The 16,840-nt window shown below is 39.1% G+C and overlaps 1 pseudogene; it reads right to left on the bottom strand.

Annotated features, from left to right (window-relative positions):
* Nucleotides 1–5,802: 5,802 nt before the first annotated feature.
* LOC102866197 lies at nt 5,803–7,352 on the bottom strand (annotated as a pseudogene).
* Between the last annotated feature and the right edge of the window lie 9,488 nt (nt 7,353–16,840).

Raw genomic sequence — 16,840 nt, 5'->3', positions numbered from 1 at the left:
GCAACAATGAATGAATGGAATTCCAAAATCTCTGTAGATGTTCATTGAAATGAAAAATAAACAAACTAAATTAATAAAAAATATGACGAAGAGGATTCCAAAGTTTAATTTTTCATGGATGAGACTTTCTCCTGTACTTATTCTGAGAAGGATAACCAGTTTTAAAATGACCAGTTTTCTTCTGCAGTTCAGGATACTTCCTATTAGTCAGTAATCTTTATGACCTATAAATTAATCCACTGTAAATTTTCTGAGTGTACAGCAATTCCGCAGGGGCTCATCAGATTCTTGGTAGATTTAACAATTTCAGGAACAAAAGGACAAGAGGTAAGGTGCAAGGTTTGGGAGAAAGAAGGCATTCATTCGCTTTGTGTTACCCTATTAGTCATTGAAGATTATTGTCTGGTTTCTCTGGAAAGTCTTTTCTTAAAACAAATCTTGTTTGAGTTTACACGGTCTCACGTGAGTAGTTGTTGGTGAGATATTGGGGGGGGGGGGAACTCCTACCATATAAATGACTGAAAGATAATGGAACTGAGAGGTTATATGAACACAATATACATGCATGAAACACAATGTAAATGAATGATAAAAAATGAAATAAAAAAGAAGAAAAACCCAAATCTTATTAGTAATTCCATTTTCTAGTCCAGCCAAGTATTTGAAAGACTTTCTTGTTTCAGGCAGAATTTTGGAAAGAGTTAATTCAAGGGGCCCAATAGACACTGAGCTTTCTAACGGAGGCTCTGATTTTTCTGTATGGAACAAGAAGCAACTTCAGCAGATTATTATCCATAAATAGTGACATTTCAAATATATGCCACTAGGAACACATCCATATTTAAAATTCTGAACACCTGCATTCAGTTTTCTAGTGAACTTTCTAGTTTTTCTTTCATTTATTACTGACATTAGTGTTAGAGTGAAAATCTAAAGTGACCTAACTCCAATATTCTTCTGTTTTTGCTACCACTGTCTCTTCTTAACAAATCACACCCAGCCAGCCATTCAGCCTTCTATTCAGTCATTCATATGTTAATAAATAATGTTGTTGCTGTTATTTGCCATCCAGTTGCCTGTGACTCATAGCGACCCTATGTACAACAGCCCTAAACTCTGCTCTATCCTGTGTCAATCTTATTGTCTCTGACACACTTACCCCCATTACCCCAGGCACTGAATCAATCCATCTCATCGAGGGTCTTCCTCTCCTATGCTGCTCTCCTCCACCATCACAAGCATGATGTCTCTCTCCAAGAACTGGTCCCTCCTTGCAACATGTCTAAAGTATGTCAGATGAAGCTTCAGAATCCTTGCCTCCAAGGAGCAGCTTGGTTTCACCCTTTCCGGGATGAATTTGTTCATTCTCTTACCAGTCCATAATATATTCAGCACTCTTCTCCAATACCACAGCTCAAAGTCATTCAATTCTTTTTTCTACCATCTCTTGTCATTGTTGAGCTTTCTGATGAATAGCAAGTGATTGCAAAGACTATGGCCTGTATCAAGTGCACCTTAGTCTTCGGACTGACATTATTGCTCTTCAGTACTTTGGAGAGGTCTCTGACAGAAGACTTACCCAATGCAATACATCTTTTAATTCCTGGCTGCAGGTGCCAAGAGTTATAATTAATATATGCTATGTGGGAGCTCTGTTGGCCTAGTGGTAAGAAACTGTGCTGAAATTCCAAAAGCATACAGTCTGAATCTCTACCAGCTACTCCATGGAAGAAGGATGGGCAATTTCCTCCTGTGCAATTACTACCACTGAAAACCAGTTAAGGGTCAGCTAGGGGTCACTTCTGGCTCTACAATAGACAACAACAAGGATATAAAAAGAAGAAGAATGTTCCCAGTTTCAAACTGCTTACATTTTCTATAGAAAGGTAGGTTTTGAACTTTTGTCTTAGTTCCCATAAATGTTGTTAGATGTTATTTGCCGTTTAGTAGCCTGCAACTCATAGCGACTCTATGTACAACAGCCCTAAATCCTGCTCTATTCTGTGCCAATCTTATTGTCTCTGACACACCTACCCCAACAACCCTAGTCATTGAATCAATCCATCTCATTGAGGGTCTTCTTTTCCTGTACTGTCCCTCTGCCTTCCCAATCATCATGTCCTCTTCAAGGACTGGTTCTGCCTTGCAACATGTCCAAAGTATGTTAAACGAAGCTTCAAAATCCTTGCCTTCAAGGTGCAGCCTGGTCTCACCCTCTCTAGGATGGACTTGTTTGTTCTCCTAACAGTCCATGCAATCTTTTCATTTCCTGGTTGCTGGTTGTGTTGACTGGGGAGGTAGCAAACTGAAGCTGTTAACAATCTCAATCTCTTTACCATCTGTTATGATGTTGGCAATTGGCCCAGTGGTGAGAATCTTTGTTTTCTTGATTTTGAGCTTCAATCCATATTGAAGGCTGCAGTCTTTGACCTTATGCAGCAAGCACTTCAGGTTCTTCTCAATTTCAGCAAGCCAAGGAGTTGTGTTATCTGCATAACACAGATTGTTGATGATCCAATCCTGATGTCACACCTCTCTTCATAAAGCCCAAGGAGCTGGAGTCAGAAAATCAAAGGGACCAAACTTGCTCAGCATTTCTTAAACTCAAGGAACTGAAGAACAAATTCAAGCCTCAAGTTACAATACTTAAGGATGCTTTGAGCAGAATATTAAATGATCCAGGAAGCATTAAAAGAAGATGGAATGAGTATACAGAGTTATTGTACCAAAAGAAATTTGTAGACTCAAGAATTTCATCAAACCACATATGAGCAAGAGCCTGTGGCGATGAAGGAAGAAGTTCGAGCTGCTCTGAAAGAAGTGGCAAAAACCAAGGTCATACCAATTGATGGCATATCAATTGACATATCTCAACAAACAGATGCTGCCCTAGATGTGCTCACTAAGATGTGCCAAGAAATCTGGAGGACAACCACCTAGCCAACTGACTGGAAGAGATCCATATTTGTTCCCATTCCAAAGAAAAGTGACCCGACAGAGTGAGGAAATTATTGAACAAGATCGTTGATATCACATTCAAGCAAGATTCTGCTGAAGTTTATCCAAAATTGACTGGAACAGCACATCAACAGAGAACTGCCAGAAGTGAAGGCTGGGTTTAGAAGGGGCCGTGGTACTAGGGATATTATAGCTAATGTCAGATGGCTCTTGGCTGAAAGCAGAGAGTACTAGAGGAATGTCATCTATGTTTCATAGACTATGCAAAGGCATTTGACTGTGTGGATCACAACAAACTGAGATCAACAAACATCCTTCTTCCATGGACAGCTGGTGGCTTTGAACCTAGAACCTTCTGGATTGCAGCACAGCTACTTGCCAATAGTCTAACAGAGCTTCCCAAAATTCTATTTTTCTCCCATAATAAGAAATTGACTTTCACCAATTTTGCTTTAATGACTCCTATGTCCTAAAGAGGGTAAAACCAAGTTTGGAGGCAAGGATTATGAAGATTTGTCTGACATACTTTGGGCATGTTGTAAGGAGAGACCAGTCCTTGGAGAGGGACTTCATGGTTGGGAGGGTAGAGGGACAGAGCAAAAGAGGAAGATCCTCAATGAGATTGATTCAGTGACTGGAGTAATGGAAGGTAGGTGTGTCAGAGACAATAAGATTGGTATAGGTTAGAGCAGGATTCAGAGCTGTTGTACATAGGGTCACTATTAGTTACAAGCGACTTGATGGCACATAACAACAACAGCTTAATTTTAATTCTAGTTTCATAATAGTTACTATAATTATAAATGAACAAATGAAAAGATGTTATGAAAAAATGTAATGATCTGAAAACAAATATTAAAATAATTTACTGTATTTTGTTTTTAGATAGATACTTCATTTCTAACATAATTAAAAACATTTTTCGTATTCTTTGTCCTTAAAAATTGTTCAATTATTTATACAACTGAACTGTCAAATAGCATTTGCTTTCACAAATAATGACAATGAATAGAGTCTTCTTTGAATTATTGCTGTATGCTGCGTGTTCTTTAGTCTCTTTAGTGATGAAAATGAGAGTTCAGTTTGTGACCATTAAAGTTAAGAAAATGTGAAAAGAATTTTAACATTGGGAAATGTACATTGTAATTTTATCTTCTATTAATGGAGCTCTGGTGTCTTAGTAAGGAATTGTGCTGCCAATTACAGGCAAGTGGTTCAAATCCATTAACACTCCCAAGGGAAAAGATGGGCAATCTTCTGTGTGATTTACAGCCTCATTAAACCCATTGGAAGGTCAGCAATGAGTTGGTTCCAAGACCAACACTTTGCTGTTGGCTTATGGATTGGTTATGGAAACAGATTTGCCCACATGAATAACATTTGTTTTTCCTGAATATCTAAACTAAATTCTAATGTAAGAATGAAATTCTAGCATTTCTCTGTAGCGAAATTTATTTACATCATCACTGCCTAGCAGCAAGGAGTTGCACTGCCGATCCATAGGCAGGCTGTTTGAATCCACTGACTGCCCCATGGAAGGAAGATGGGCAATCTCCTCTTGCACAATTCACAGCCTCAGAATACACAGCTGGAGGGTCAGCTCTGAGTCAGTTCTGACTCCACAGGCACATAACAAGAACAATTTCTTGAATGCTGTTATGGATTCTGCTTTTGCTATATTCACAATTTTTTTAATAGAATATTTTATTTTTAAAAAAATCCCCCCTAATCCAACAAAGGTACAAATTGGGTATTAAACTGTTTTCCCCCGTAAAGATGCGCTGTACATGTTTCTGGTCATAGGTAGCATCTGACTAAACCAGAGGGAGACATAATCATTAAAGCAGTCTCTCACGTGCTCCTCAGGCTGAGCTAGGCAAAGGACCGTATCAGTCTTTGTAAAAGAGACTCTGACAGGAGGAAGGATTATCAATCACAGGTTTCCCCGCAGCCCGCACCCCAAAAGCCAGCCTCACGAACATAAAGGATAGTATGCAAATTGCCCAAACACGCTGAACATGCTGTAGAAAAAGACTACTTCTAGTCTATGTTTAGCACAGCATACATTCATTGGTGCCCAGCGAAACAGCAAATACCAATGGAGACAACATTTTGCCTTCGTAGCACTACAAGCTAAAAAGCACATAGCATATAATACTTTTGATCTTGAAGTGGGTAATCAGGGCTTTCCCAAGATTAGATCTACTAGTTGAGCCTGAGTATTCATCTATAAAAATATTTAAAAAAATGTTTGAAAGACTATGAAATGGTGGGACTACATTAGGATCAGTGGACGACTGATATATATATATATGCCTGGGAGATGATTTTCACCTGGAGCTGTTAGATGAAGAAAGGGCAGCTCTCGGCAGAATCCCACAAGGTTAGCTGTGTGAATAGGAAATGACAAGATGGACAGTTGCTTTGAAAAACACATAGACACTCCTGATCAAAGATCCTGTACAGTTGGGCCACTGAGGCTGAAGGGCCGAAAACTAAGCCGAGCGAGAGCTGTGAGTGTCAATTCCTGTAAAGCTAGCTGCGACAAAGCAAGTTCATGATGGTGGTTACCCCACACTGTGTGCTGCAGAGGGAGCGTCTGATGTGGGACCACCTGAGGCGTGTACTGTGGGAGGCATATTGGGATTATTGAATACAAGAGGGTGTTCAGGAGAGAGGCCTCAGGAGGGTCAGGAAATGTTCTTTTTGACACACAATATTTAACATGAAGAAGAGTTGGAGAAGAGTTCCACAGTCCTTCCAGGGTGGATACTGCCATCATTAGCCTCTCCCAGTGTTTTGGGCTGGCGACGTCCACATGAGTCCCTGGGCCAGAGAAGGGACCTAGTGCTGCAGATTGTTCTGGGAGGCTGGCAGGGAAGATGATTTGCACAAGGAAGTCACCACTAATCCACTGCTTAAGTCTAGTCCTCGGCCTTCTTTCTCTGCTCTGTAGTCCAGAAACATTTCTTTCAAAGTCAGAAAATCTGTAAATGTGAGCAGCATGTTAAATATGTCCCCAGCCACTTCATCTTTATGGTGCTGTAATGTTGTTGTGAAAGCTGCCATGTTAAACCCAGGGATCCGCTCCAGCAGCTGCTCCTCAATATACTTTTCTTTTTTTTTTTTTTTCCAATAGGAATAAATCCATTTTCTGTATTAAAAGATTATTTTTCCTTAGGATATATATATTTATTCAGAACCAAACATTCTTAGAACAGATAATTTATGATATAATTCAGTGCCTACATATTTATGAATCTAACATACTATTCTGTCTTTACGGTTTTCCATTAAGGAGAATAAAGTTTAACTTGTAGTTATTAAACAAGAGACAATCAAATGTAGATTATTTATGTAATGGTTATCTTCTTTTCAAAGTACCTATTTCATTACTCATTGCTTGTCAAGAGTAAGAGGAGGTATAGTATACATCTTGACACAATCCATTTTGCATGTTAACTAGTATTTTTGGCTAGATTAAGCAGTGCTTCATTCTATTGTACACAGGCTGCTATGAGCAGGAAGTGACTCGGCCTGTAGGAAGTGACAAAATTGCACCCAATAACAAGCATTTTGGAAGGAATTGGGGGATTTAGCAAATTGAACCAAAAGTATTTGCCCTAAACAAGAGGAATTACTTATTAAGTTCTATATTCTAATTAATGGCAAAGCTCTCATTTACTACAATTAATGTAATGTAAGGATTCTGATGCCATTTTATGTCATTGTATTGTGACTCATCTAACATGAACAAATTACATAATTGATAAAGGGGCAAACAAACCTTCATGAGGATCTAATCTGTAAACAGGGTCATACTGAGGATAAAGTGTATTCTGCAAATGAAATTTAGTGTACTGTATAACTCTTTCTATTACATCCTCAATATATACAGCTTTTGGCATGTTAGGAGATGTCATGATGTTGATAGTTGTAAGACAAGCATCTGCCGATCTTGTGACTCTCTCCATAATAAGATCTCTCCATAATCTTTCTTCTTCTTCTGTATCATTATTATGATTTAATAAAGTGGAAAGCTTTGATCCATCTTGAATATTCTTCTCCAAGATATTTAGGACTTTCACAGTTTTGTCAGTGGAAAGCTTATCCATTATACCCATTGCTTTAATTTTAGCAGATTCACTGCCGAGGTCAATATCCTTTTCTACCAAAGAAATAAATTCATTAAAAATAGGTGTGTAGGTAAGTTTATTCTCTTCTGTGTCTTCAAACTCCTAATAGTACTTATCCAGGAAATTTCTCTGAAGCAACTGGAACTCATCATCCATGACCACAATAAATATCCCACCACAGCATCAAATTCTGCATCAGAGGCTGAAGAGATGGACAGCGTGAAGCTCTCTGAAGCTCTCTTCCTCTAAGGCATCCATGTCTGCTGGTGCCCCAGCCAGGTGGCTTCTTAGCCCGCAGGCGCTCAGGGCCGGCCTCCACTCGGTTCCTCCCAGCTCCTGCTGCATGGAGGGCGCATCAGTTGCGCTGGACAAGGCCACCCGCTGGGGCCTCAGGCTGCAGCTGCTCCTCGCGCCACGGCCCTGCACACGTTGGTTACTGACCACTAGGCCTCGCGCCACGGCCCTGCACACGTTGGTTACTGACCACTAGGCACCGCGCCCCGCCCCTATAGTCACAATTTTTAAGAAGGAAAAATCTATCTGAAAGCACTTCAAACACTTTCACTCTCCTTATCATACAAGATTCAATGATGTTAATGATATCGTATGTGATCGAGTGAAACTGGATTCTGGAATTTATTTGGCGCATTTCTGTCATTTACTTATTTATTTAGAAAGCTTCCATGACAGTGAATTGCTTAGTAATAAGTATTTGACACTATTTTTTGGTTGTGTTCCTAAATTATTCAGTCTGTTCTTAAATAAGGAAGCTCTGGTGGCCTAGGGGCAAGAAGCTGTGCTGCAATCCCAAAGGCAAGAGGTTCAAGGCCATCAGCTGCTCTGAGGGAGAAGGATGGGCAATCTCCTCCTGTGAAATTAACTGCCTGGGAAAACCCACTGGAGGGTCAGCTATGGCTCAGTTCTGACTCTATAGTACACAACAACAACAACAACATTCTTAAATTTTGTAAATACTTTGTTAATGACTGCTTGTAGACGTCTGTACATATCTTTTACGTTTGCTTCTGAATCTTGGAGAACTTGACTCCTCTGAGGAAAATACTAAATTCATGTAACCATCATAAGTGCAAACAATAGTGTTGGTATTTTATGGATACTATTTTTAGCTTCTCTTTCAGTATTTCCTTTGGCCTCTTGTCTTCAGCAATAGTTTCTGAATATGAATGTATCATTCTGCAACCACAATCTGCCTGTCTTATTCCAGGACTGTTCTCATTGTTCCAGCATGTGGTCACCAATGTGTTCTAGAAAGGTGCTTGAATATCTGAACATTGCTACATATGGTTTAGGAATCATTAAGTAGAGGTTGCAAAAGTGTGTAAAACAACTGAACAGTAGAGGGGGGAAAAAACACCAACCATGCCTGGAGAGCAATCTATTGTGCTATATCCCATTAAGTTAGGTGTACATACATAGGTGTATGTAACTTCTTTTGTGTATCTGTTCTGATTTCCTTGGGGTATATTCCTAACAGTGGAATAGCTGGGTAATATAGGATTTCTATGTTCAGCTTTTTGAGGAAGTGCCAACATGCTCTCTAGAGGGGCTGTACCATTTTACAATCCCACCAACACTGTATGAGAGTTCCAATTTCTTCACATCCTCTCCCACATTTATTGCTTGTTATCCTGCTAAACTTTTCTGCTGCTACTCAGAAGATGAGATTGTATCTCACTATTTTGACTTGATCTCTCTTATTTCCAGTGTTTTTGAACTTTTTCTCCAACATCCGTTGGCCATTTGGATGTCTTCCTTTGTGAAGGATCTCTTTTCTAAGTTGTAATTTTAGTGAAATTTTCCAGAAAGGATGAGTTTTCATTCATCTATTGATACACATTTTTCCCCTTTCCCCTCCCCCAATACACTTTATAATATCAATTGTCATACACACAGTGTTTAATCATCCATTCCTTTCAGATAGTTCCTCTCTTCTTCCATTTCAGTATTGTTGTTTTTGTTAAGTGCTGTAAAGTTATAGATGACTCACAGTGACCCTATGAACTAAAGAACTGAATACTTGTATAACTTTCATCATTTCTCCATGTTCAAAGAGTTTCCGGAGGCAAACTATTTCGAAAGTTCATGCCACTCCTGCTTTCAAGCTTGTTTTAATTGGGGGGCTCCACCAAACACGGTCCACCATGAGTAACTATTATAGCATTAGACACATTGGTATCACAGTATTTAGCATCGCAGTAACCACAAATTACCTCTCTACAGCAAATGGACAGACCAGTGCTATACCACTTAGAAAAATGTTTGTCCAAAAACATTTAAAACCAGGCCTGAAGGCCGCAGATTAAAATCACTCACCTTTGGCTTGGTAGCATAACTTTATATCCACTAGGCCAACAGAGCTCTATGTTGTTGTTGTTGTTGTTATGTGCTGTTGAGTCGTAGATGACTCATAACAACCCTATGAAAGAAAGACCTGAACACTTGTATAACTTTCATCATATCTCCATGTTCATAGTTTCTGGAGTTTACATTCCAATGTAGTGCTAATTATTGACCCATTCCCTACACTCCTCTTCCCCGTATCCATTCTAGTTTCATAACAGTGGCCCTATTCAGTATTTGTCCTTCTATGACTGAGATATTTCACTCAGCATTAATGGCTTTCAGACTTATCCATGTTGTGTAGTGTTTTACAAATTCATTGTTTTTCAGTGCTTTATAACATTCCATTGTATGGATTTGTCACAGTTTTCCTATCCATTCCTTTTTTGATGTTGTTGACACAATTGTGAATGATATTGCAATAAGCATGGGTGTGCCTACATCTGTCTGCTTCACGCTCTGTTTTTTTTTAGGATACATTTGCAGTAGTGGGATAGTTTGGTCAAGTGTTATTTATATTTAACTATTTAAGAAAGTAGTCTACCTTCCATACATTCCCAACAGCAGTGAATGAAAGTTCTAAACTCTCCATATCCTCACTAGCATTGGTTGTTTGCTGCCCTGTTGAACTTTGCTATTATTGTTTCAGTAAGATGATATCTCATTATTGCTTTAATTAGCATCTCTCTGATAGCTAGGGATTTTGACCATTTCTTCATGTGTTCATTGGCCATCTGAATTTCTGCTTTGATGAAATGTCTATTGATAATCTTGTATTTATTTTGTGATTGGACTGTTTGCCTTTTTCTTGTTGAATTGTTATGTTGTTGTTATGTGTCTTGAGTCACCTGTGACTCAAAGCAACCTTATGCAGACTGATTGGGTGTTGTTACCCTTCAGTACTGTAGAGAGGTCTCTGACAGGAGACTTTCCCAATGCAATTCGTCCCTTGATTTTCTGACTGCTGGTGCCAAGAGGTTTTATTGTGGAACCAAGCAAGCTGAAATTGTTAACAGTCTCAGTCTCTTCACTGTCTATCATGATGCTGCCAGTTGGCCCTGTGGTGAGAATCTTTTTTTCTTGATGTTGAGCTTCAATCCATACTGAAGACTACAGTCCCTGAACTTCTGCATCAAATGCCTCATGTCCCCCTCAGTTTCAGTAAGCAAGGTTGTGTCCTCTGCATTTTATAAATTTTAGATGTGAGTCCTTTGTCAGAGAAATAATTACCAAATATTACTCACAGACTGTAGGTTTTTCTTTTATCCTTTTTGAGGAGGTTTTCTATGCTCACAGAGATTTGATTTTTAGAAGGTCCCATTTGTCTATTTTATTCTCTCCTGGTTAAAGGGTTTTTGTTATGCTTGGAAGTCTATTCATGACACAGATTGGGGCTTCAAGTGTTTTTCCTAGTTTTTCTCTGATGAACTTTATAGTGATTTGGCTTTACTTCTTTATCCTTGATCTACGTTGAGTTGAATTTTGTACATGCTCTAAGATTTGTGCTTGCTTCAGTTTTCTGCAGATAATTTTCCAATTTTGCCAGCACAGTTTGTTAAAGTGGTTGCCATTTCCCTACTTAACTTATTTCATCTCCTTATAAAAGATCAATTAAATTATGAGTTCTCTAACAGACACATAGGTCTGTTGAACCTGTACCATGCTGTCCTGATTGCTTGTAGTGTGATGCCTCTTACCTTGTTTCTCTTATTTGGTAGTGCTTTGCAGGAGTACTTTACTTATTTGGGGGTCTCTTGCCATTCCAGACAAAACTGGAAATTGCCTTTCCCATCTCATTGAAGAATGGAATTGGTATGCATTTTGGGACTGCATTGTACTTGTAGACTGCTTTTGGTAGAATTATCATTTTCATGATATTGAGTCTTCCTACCCATGAATATGCTATATTCTTCCATTTTTCTCTAGGTCTCTTTTTCTTATAGCTTCCCTTAGGGGTAGCTCAAGTCCCAGGAGTGCTGCCTGATATACTTTGCTCAGGAAAAAGGTCCAGGGAAGTGACAAGGTCCCCACAGTACAGGCCCCAAGTCCCTGCCAGTGCTAATGACCAACTGCATATCTATCTACTTGCCTGTGGCTGATTGGGAGAGAATTGATCCTGCTTGAGCAGCAAAGGCCCAAGGAAGGGCAAGGTCACAACAGTCCATTCTCCAAGTCTCAGTTGGTGCTCATTGCGGACCCAGGTACCTGTCTTTTCTTTTGCTTGGGAGGGAGTTGATCCTGGCTGAGTAGACAAAGTCCCAGGAAATACCCAAGTCTCAGTTGGTGTTAATGGTCAATTTGTATACCTGTCTTTTCTCCAGGGGCTGCTTCATTTGTCCCTTCTTTGATCCAATAATTTATATCATTGTTGTGTTGTTATATATCATGGCGTCAGATCCAACTTATAGCTGACTTTCCAGCAGGTTTCCCCCCATTTATTCATTGTTGCACTTTTTAAAAAGTTAATTTTAATGAAAGTGCACAGAGTTTTAAGGTTTCCATTCATTCATCGTTGCACTTTTCTCCCAGCAGGTTTTGAGAGGCAGTTAATCACATGGGAAAAGATTGCCCATCCTTCTCCTGTGGAGTAGCTAGTGAAGTCAAACCTTCTGCCTTCTGGATTACAGCTCAGCTTCTTGCCACTAGGCCATCAGAGCTCTCTAATCACTAGGAGAATAATTAGTCTATAAAGTAGGATCTATATTCTATATTTCTATTACTTATAAGATCTGCAAATGCAACAATTTCAGATTGTAAAATCGTAGTGGTTAAGCTAACCAAGACAGGAACTGTCTGGATTAAAGACAAAACAAACCTACTTGTCCTGGGACAGCACAACCTTGATTCTCATGCTGTGGCTTCCTTTGGATTTGGATGTAGTTATGGAAACAAGGAAGGTCAGCAAATAAGAGAAGAAACAGAAAAAAAATACCTTCTAGTCTAATTAACATATTTTATTTACTGTTTATATAAAGAAAAGAGTGTGAATGAAAGCTATGAGGACTACAGGCCAGGAGACACTCAACCTTGAGCCCTTCTCCCCTTAACTCTTGACTAGGATCAACTTTAGTTTATTCTGGTCACAGCACTTTCCTGCTGGTCAGAGAAAATGCAACAGAAATTTTTCCACTTTCTACACATTATTCATTTCTTTTTCTACTGCAAGGAATGGATGTAGTGTTTGAAACACATTCTATCATATATGTGCTGTTATTAGTAATTTCAGTACCAACAGTACTAGTACACAATTTGTACCTATTCTATTTGAGTATTCAACAAAAGTCTCTTTTTATCCTTTGTATTTTAAAAAAGAAGTTAATTTTGGAATTGTCTTACTGATTCTTTTTCTCTTTTGTTAAGTTTTCATTTTGTGCTCCACTTCTTGTCATTTATTTTTTGGGTATTTATAGAATTATGTAACTTTTAAAATTTGGTTCTACCACAGGAAATAAGTATGAATACTTGAAAAATTTGAAATAACATTGATAAAACGGTAACATTTACATTAAAAGTGGGATTAGTTTTTTTATTTTATACTGATTAACTTACAAATTTCTTTCCCATTTCTTTTACTTGCTGCTGTTGTTGTTAAGTGCCCTTGAGTCGCAGGCAACTCATAGCGACCCTATGAAGGAGAGTCCTCGACGCTTGGGTGCCTTTCATCCTCTCTCCAGGTTCATAGGGTTTCCGGAGGCAAGCTATTATGGAAGTGGATGCCGCTTCTCCTTCCAAGCTTGTCCTAGGCGGGACATGACCTTTCAGGGTCTCACCAACCCGGCACGTCCAAATGCTGGCAAAGTCCTTCCGCCAGAGCCCCCACTTCATCTGGCATGTCCGCTGTGCCAACCCCCAAACGGGGCCCAAAGAACACCAAAATTGCCCTGAGCCCTCAAACTTGCCATCAAATTGTGCGACCTTATGATTACCCTTCCCGCCCATCCTCACCACTATGCTCCTCCCCTCCCCCCTCCTTGGATCCTCTCAACATGTTTTACTAGTTATCTTTCTATTTCTACAAAAAAAGGTCCTATACAGTATTTGTCCTTATAGGACTGAGTAAGTTCACTTAGCACAATGCCTTCCAGTCCCTTCCATATTAGGTAGTGATTTTCAAAATTATTGTTCCATCATGTGAGTATACCATAATTTCTCAGTCTGTCTGTTGTGCTTGGACATTTGGGCTGTTTCCATGCTTTTGCAATGGTGAATAACACTGTTATAAACATTGGTGTACAATTCTTCATTTGTGCCCCAGTTTTAATTTTCTTGGGGTGTATTCCAAGCAGTGGGAGAGCTGGGTTATATGGAATTTCTAAGTTCAGCTTTTTGAGGAAGTGCCGAACTGCCTCCTAGCATGGTTGTACCATTTTCCAATCCCACCAAAAATGTATGAGAATTCCTCTCACTAAACATCCTTTCCAACAGAAATGGATTTTTTTGTTGTTGTTAGAAACAGAATGTTAACACGTAGATTCTATTTGAAAATTTGTAAGTCAAAATTGGTTTGAAATATGCAATTTTGTTGTTCAGGTATGAGATAATAAAAAGAAATAGCACTGTGAGACAGTTCAAAATAATTTTGTTTGTTTGATAAATGATTATTTGATGATGGGGTCTTTACCGATTTCTAGGAGTGTTTTTGTCTTGAAATACTTTTTAAAAACTAAAGAACTAACATTCCATCTTTGATACTGTGTCATTAATGCTCATTATACTTATTGCTGATAGTTGAAGTTGTGAGAGTGATTGCAAACAGCACAGTGCTAGTACAAGGGTATGCTCATTATGTGTGTTTTATTGCACGTTGCATAGGACAGAACCACTTGATATATGATGAAGCATGCAATTATAGGGATTTCTGGTGACCTAATGGTCAGTGCACTGCACTGCAATCCTACAGGCATGTGGTTTGAAACCAACAGCTGCTCCAAGGAAGGATAGGCAATCTCCTCCTATGCAATAAAACTACCTCTGAAACTCACTTGAGGATCAGTTATTAATTGGTTCCAATTCAATGGCACACAACAATATCATATTATTATAGTGCTGTTGGCATGTATGTGGTATATAGGTGAGAATGGAATGTACAATTATATCTGATCTATCTAAAATTAAGAAAATGTCCTGGAAAGGGTGAAGCCAGGCTGCTCCTTGGACGCAAGGATTCTGAAGCTTTGTCTGACATACATTGGACATGTTGCAAGGAGGGATCAGTCCCTGGAGAGGGATGCCATGCTTGGGAGGGTGGAGGGACAGTGCAAGAGAGGAAGACCCTGGAAGAGATGGATTGTTTCAGTAACTGGGCTAATGGGGGTAGGTGTATCAGAGACAATAAGATGGGCACAGGATAGAGCAGGGTTTAGGGCTGTTGCACATAGGGTCTCTAGGAGTCACGGGTGACTTGACGGCCCATAACAACAATTATTATTGCATACAAAGTTTACATAATATACATTTTTTCCTTTGTGGCATTTCCAACCTCTATACTCTTGAGATATATACATAATTGATTGAATAATATCACCACTTCTCCACTACTAGCTGTTTTGTATTATTAAACCCTGTGTCTTACACAACAGACAATAATGAAACTTATTTGAGATCTAAATTAAAATTATTTTTGTGTTGTATATAAATAATTTCAGTATTTTGGACATTTGTCAACCTAATGCAAGTGCTTCAAATCCTCCAGAGAAAAATGAGTAATCTCTCATGCAATTTCCAGCCTCTAAAAAACAGCTATCAGTCAGTTCTGATTCAATGGAAATAAGATTTTTTTTAAAAAATTGATTGCCTAGACCAGAGCCAGGAAATCAAAAGATGAGTTACCCTGGGGGAAGTTGGCTGTCAGGGACCTCTCCAGAGTACTAGAGAGCAAAGTGGTCAGTCTGGAGACTAAGGTGTGCCTGATCCAGTCTATAGTCTTTATAATTGTTTGTTGTGTGTCTGAGACCTGGACAATGACTAGGGATGTTAGAAGGAGAATTGATGCATTTGAGCTGTGGTGCTGGAGAAAAGTATTGACTATACCATGGACTGCCAGGAGAACAAACAGGTTCATTCTAGAGAGGGTAAAACCAGGCTGCTTCTTGAAGGCAAGGATTCTGAGGTTTTGTTTGACATATTTTGGGCATGTTGCAAGAAGGGACCAGTCCTTGGAGAGGGACATCATGTTTGGAAGAGTGAGAGATAGAGAAAGAGAGGGAGACCATCAATGAGATGGACTGATTCAGTGACTGGAGTAATGAGGGTATGTGTGTCAGAGACAGTAAAGTTGATACAGAATAGAGCAGGTTTCAGGGCTATTGTACATAGGGTCTCTATGAGTCACCAGCTACTCAACCCCACATAACAACAACAGAGGGAGGTAGGCAACAAAATTTTCTATCATAATTTATTAAAAATTTATTGTCCATCACTTATATATGTCTTTATTAATTTTAAACTTTATTATTCAGAGAGACCTAGTCCACAGTGAGATGTGCCGTTAACCCCCTAAGCCCATACCTCCACCAGCAGCTCCTTTGGACAAAGATTAGAGATCTCCTCCTGTGCTTGGATAGCATTGGAAATCTGATGTAGGGTCAATTGTCAGTTTTGACGTTGATGGTAAGAGATTTACAGTTTATCTTTCCTTCCATAGAATGTAAGTTTTGTGAGAGTTGTGACTTTTTTTTTTATACAGTGTTATATCTTTGTTGCTGTTGTTGTTACCTACAGTTGAGTAGGAATCAACTCATTGCTGACCCTTCAGTGGGTTTTCAGAGGCTGTAAAACACATGAAAGGAGATTGCTCATCTTTCTACCATGGAGTAAGTATTTAATCAGTGTATTTAACTGTGTGCCCTTGGGCTGACAGTGAAAGTCCTTACCACCTAGCCATCAGGGCTCTCTTATATCTTTAGTTCATATAAAAGACTCACACAATATTCATTGAATGAATGAATATGTAAAAGATACTAAGGCTGCTCTGTACTGCACTTAGTACAAGGTGCAAAGTCCTTCATAGGATTTACAACCTATTTTCTGCTTCCTTCTCTAGCCTCATCTTGCCACTTTGCTCCCTGCTGAACTCTTTTTGGCTTTGCAATGAGTTCACAAACTATGTTTGACTTCTGGACTTTTGCATATATTGTTCTTATTTGTGGAAAACTCTTCCTTGGAAGCTTAACTAGTCCTCTACTTTCTCTGTAGTGGTGGTTGGTAACATTTTGAAGGTGATTCTTCTTCAGACTAGAAAGCTTAGAGGATTAATTTAGAAAGTCCATCTGGTCCAGGACTTTTTTTGGTTGGAAGCTGTTTTATTACCTTTTCAATTTCTTCTTTTGTAATGGGTCTGTTGAGATGTTCAATTTCGGTTTGTGTCAATTTAGGTAGATTGTGTG

Source organism: Elephantulus edwardii, unplaced genomic scaffold (genome assembly GCF_000299155.1).
Source record: "Elephantulus edwardii isolate Elephantulus edwardi_28Jun2011 unplaced genomic scaffold, EleEdw1.0 scaffold00057, whole genome shotgun sequence".
In the NCBI taxonomy this organism is placed as follows: domain Eukaryota; kingdom Metazoa; phylum Chordata; class Mammalia; order Macroscelidea; family Macroscelididae; genus Elephantulus; species Elephantulus edwardii.
This window is presented reverse-complemented; position numbering and strand designations above follow the sequence as displayed.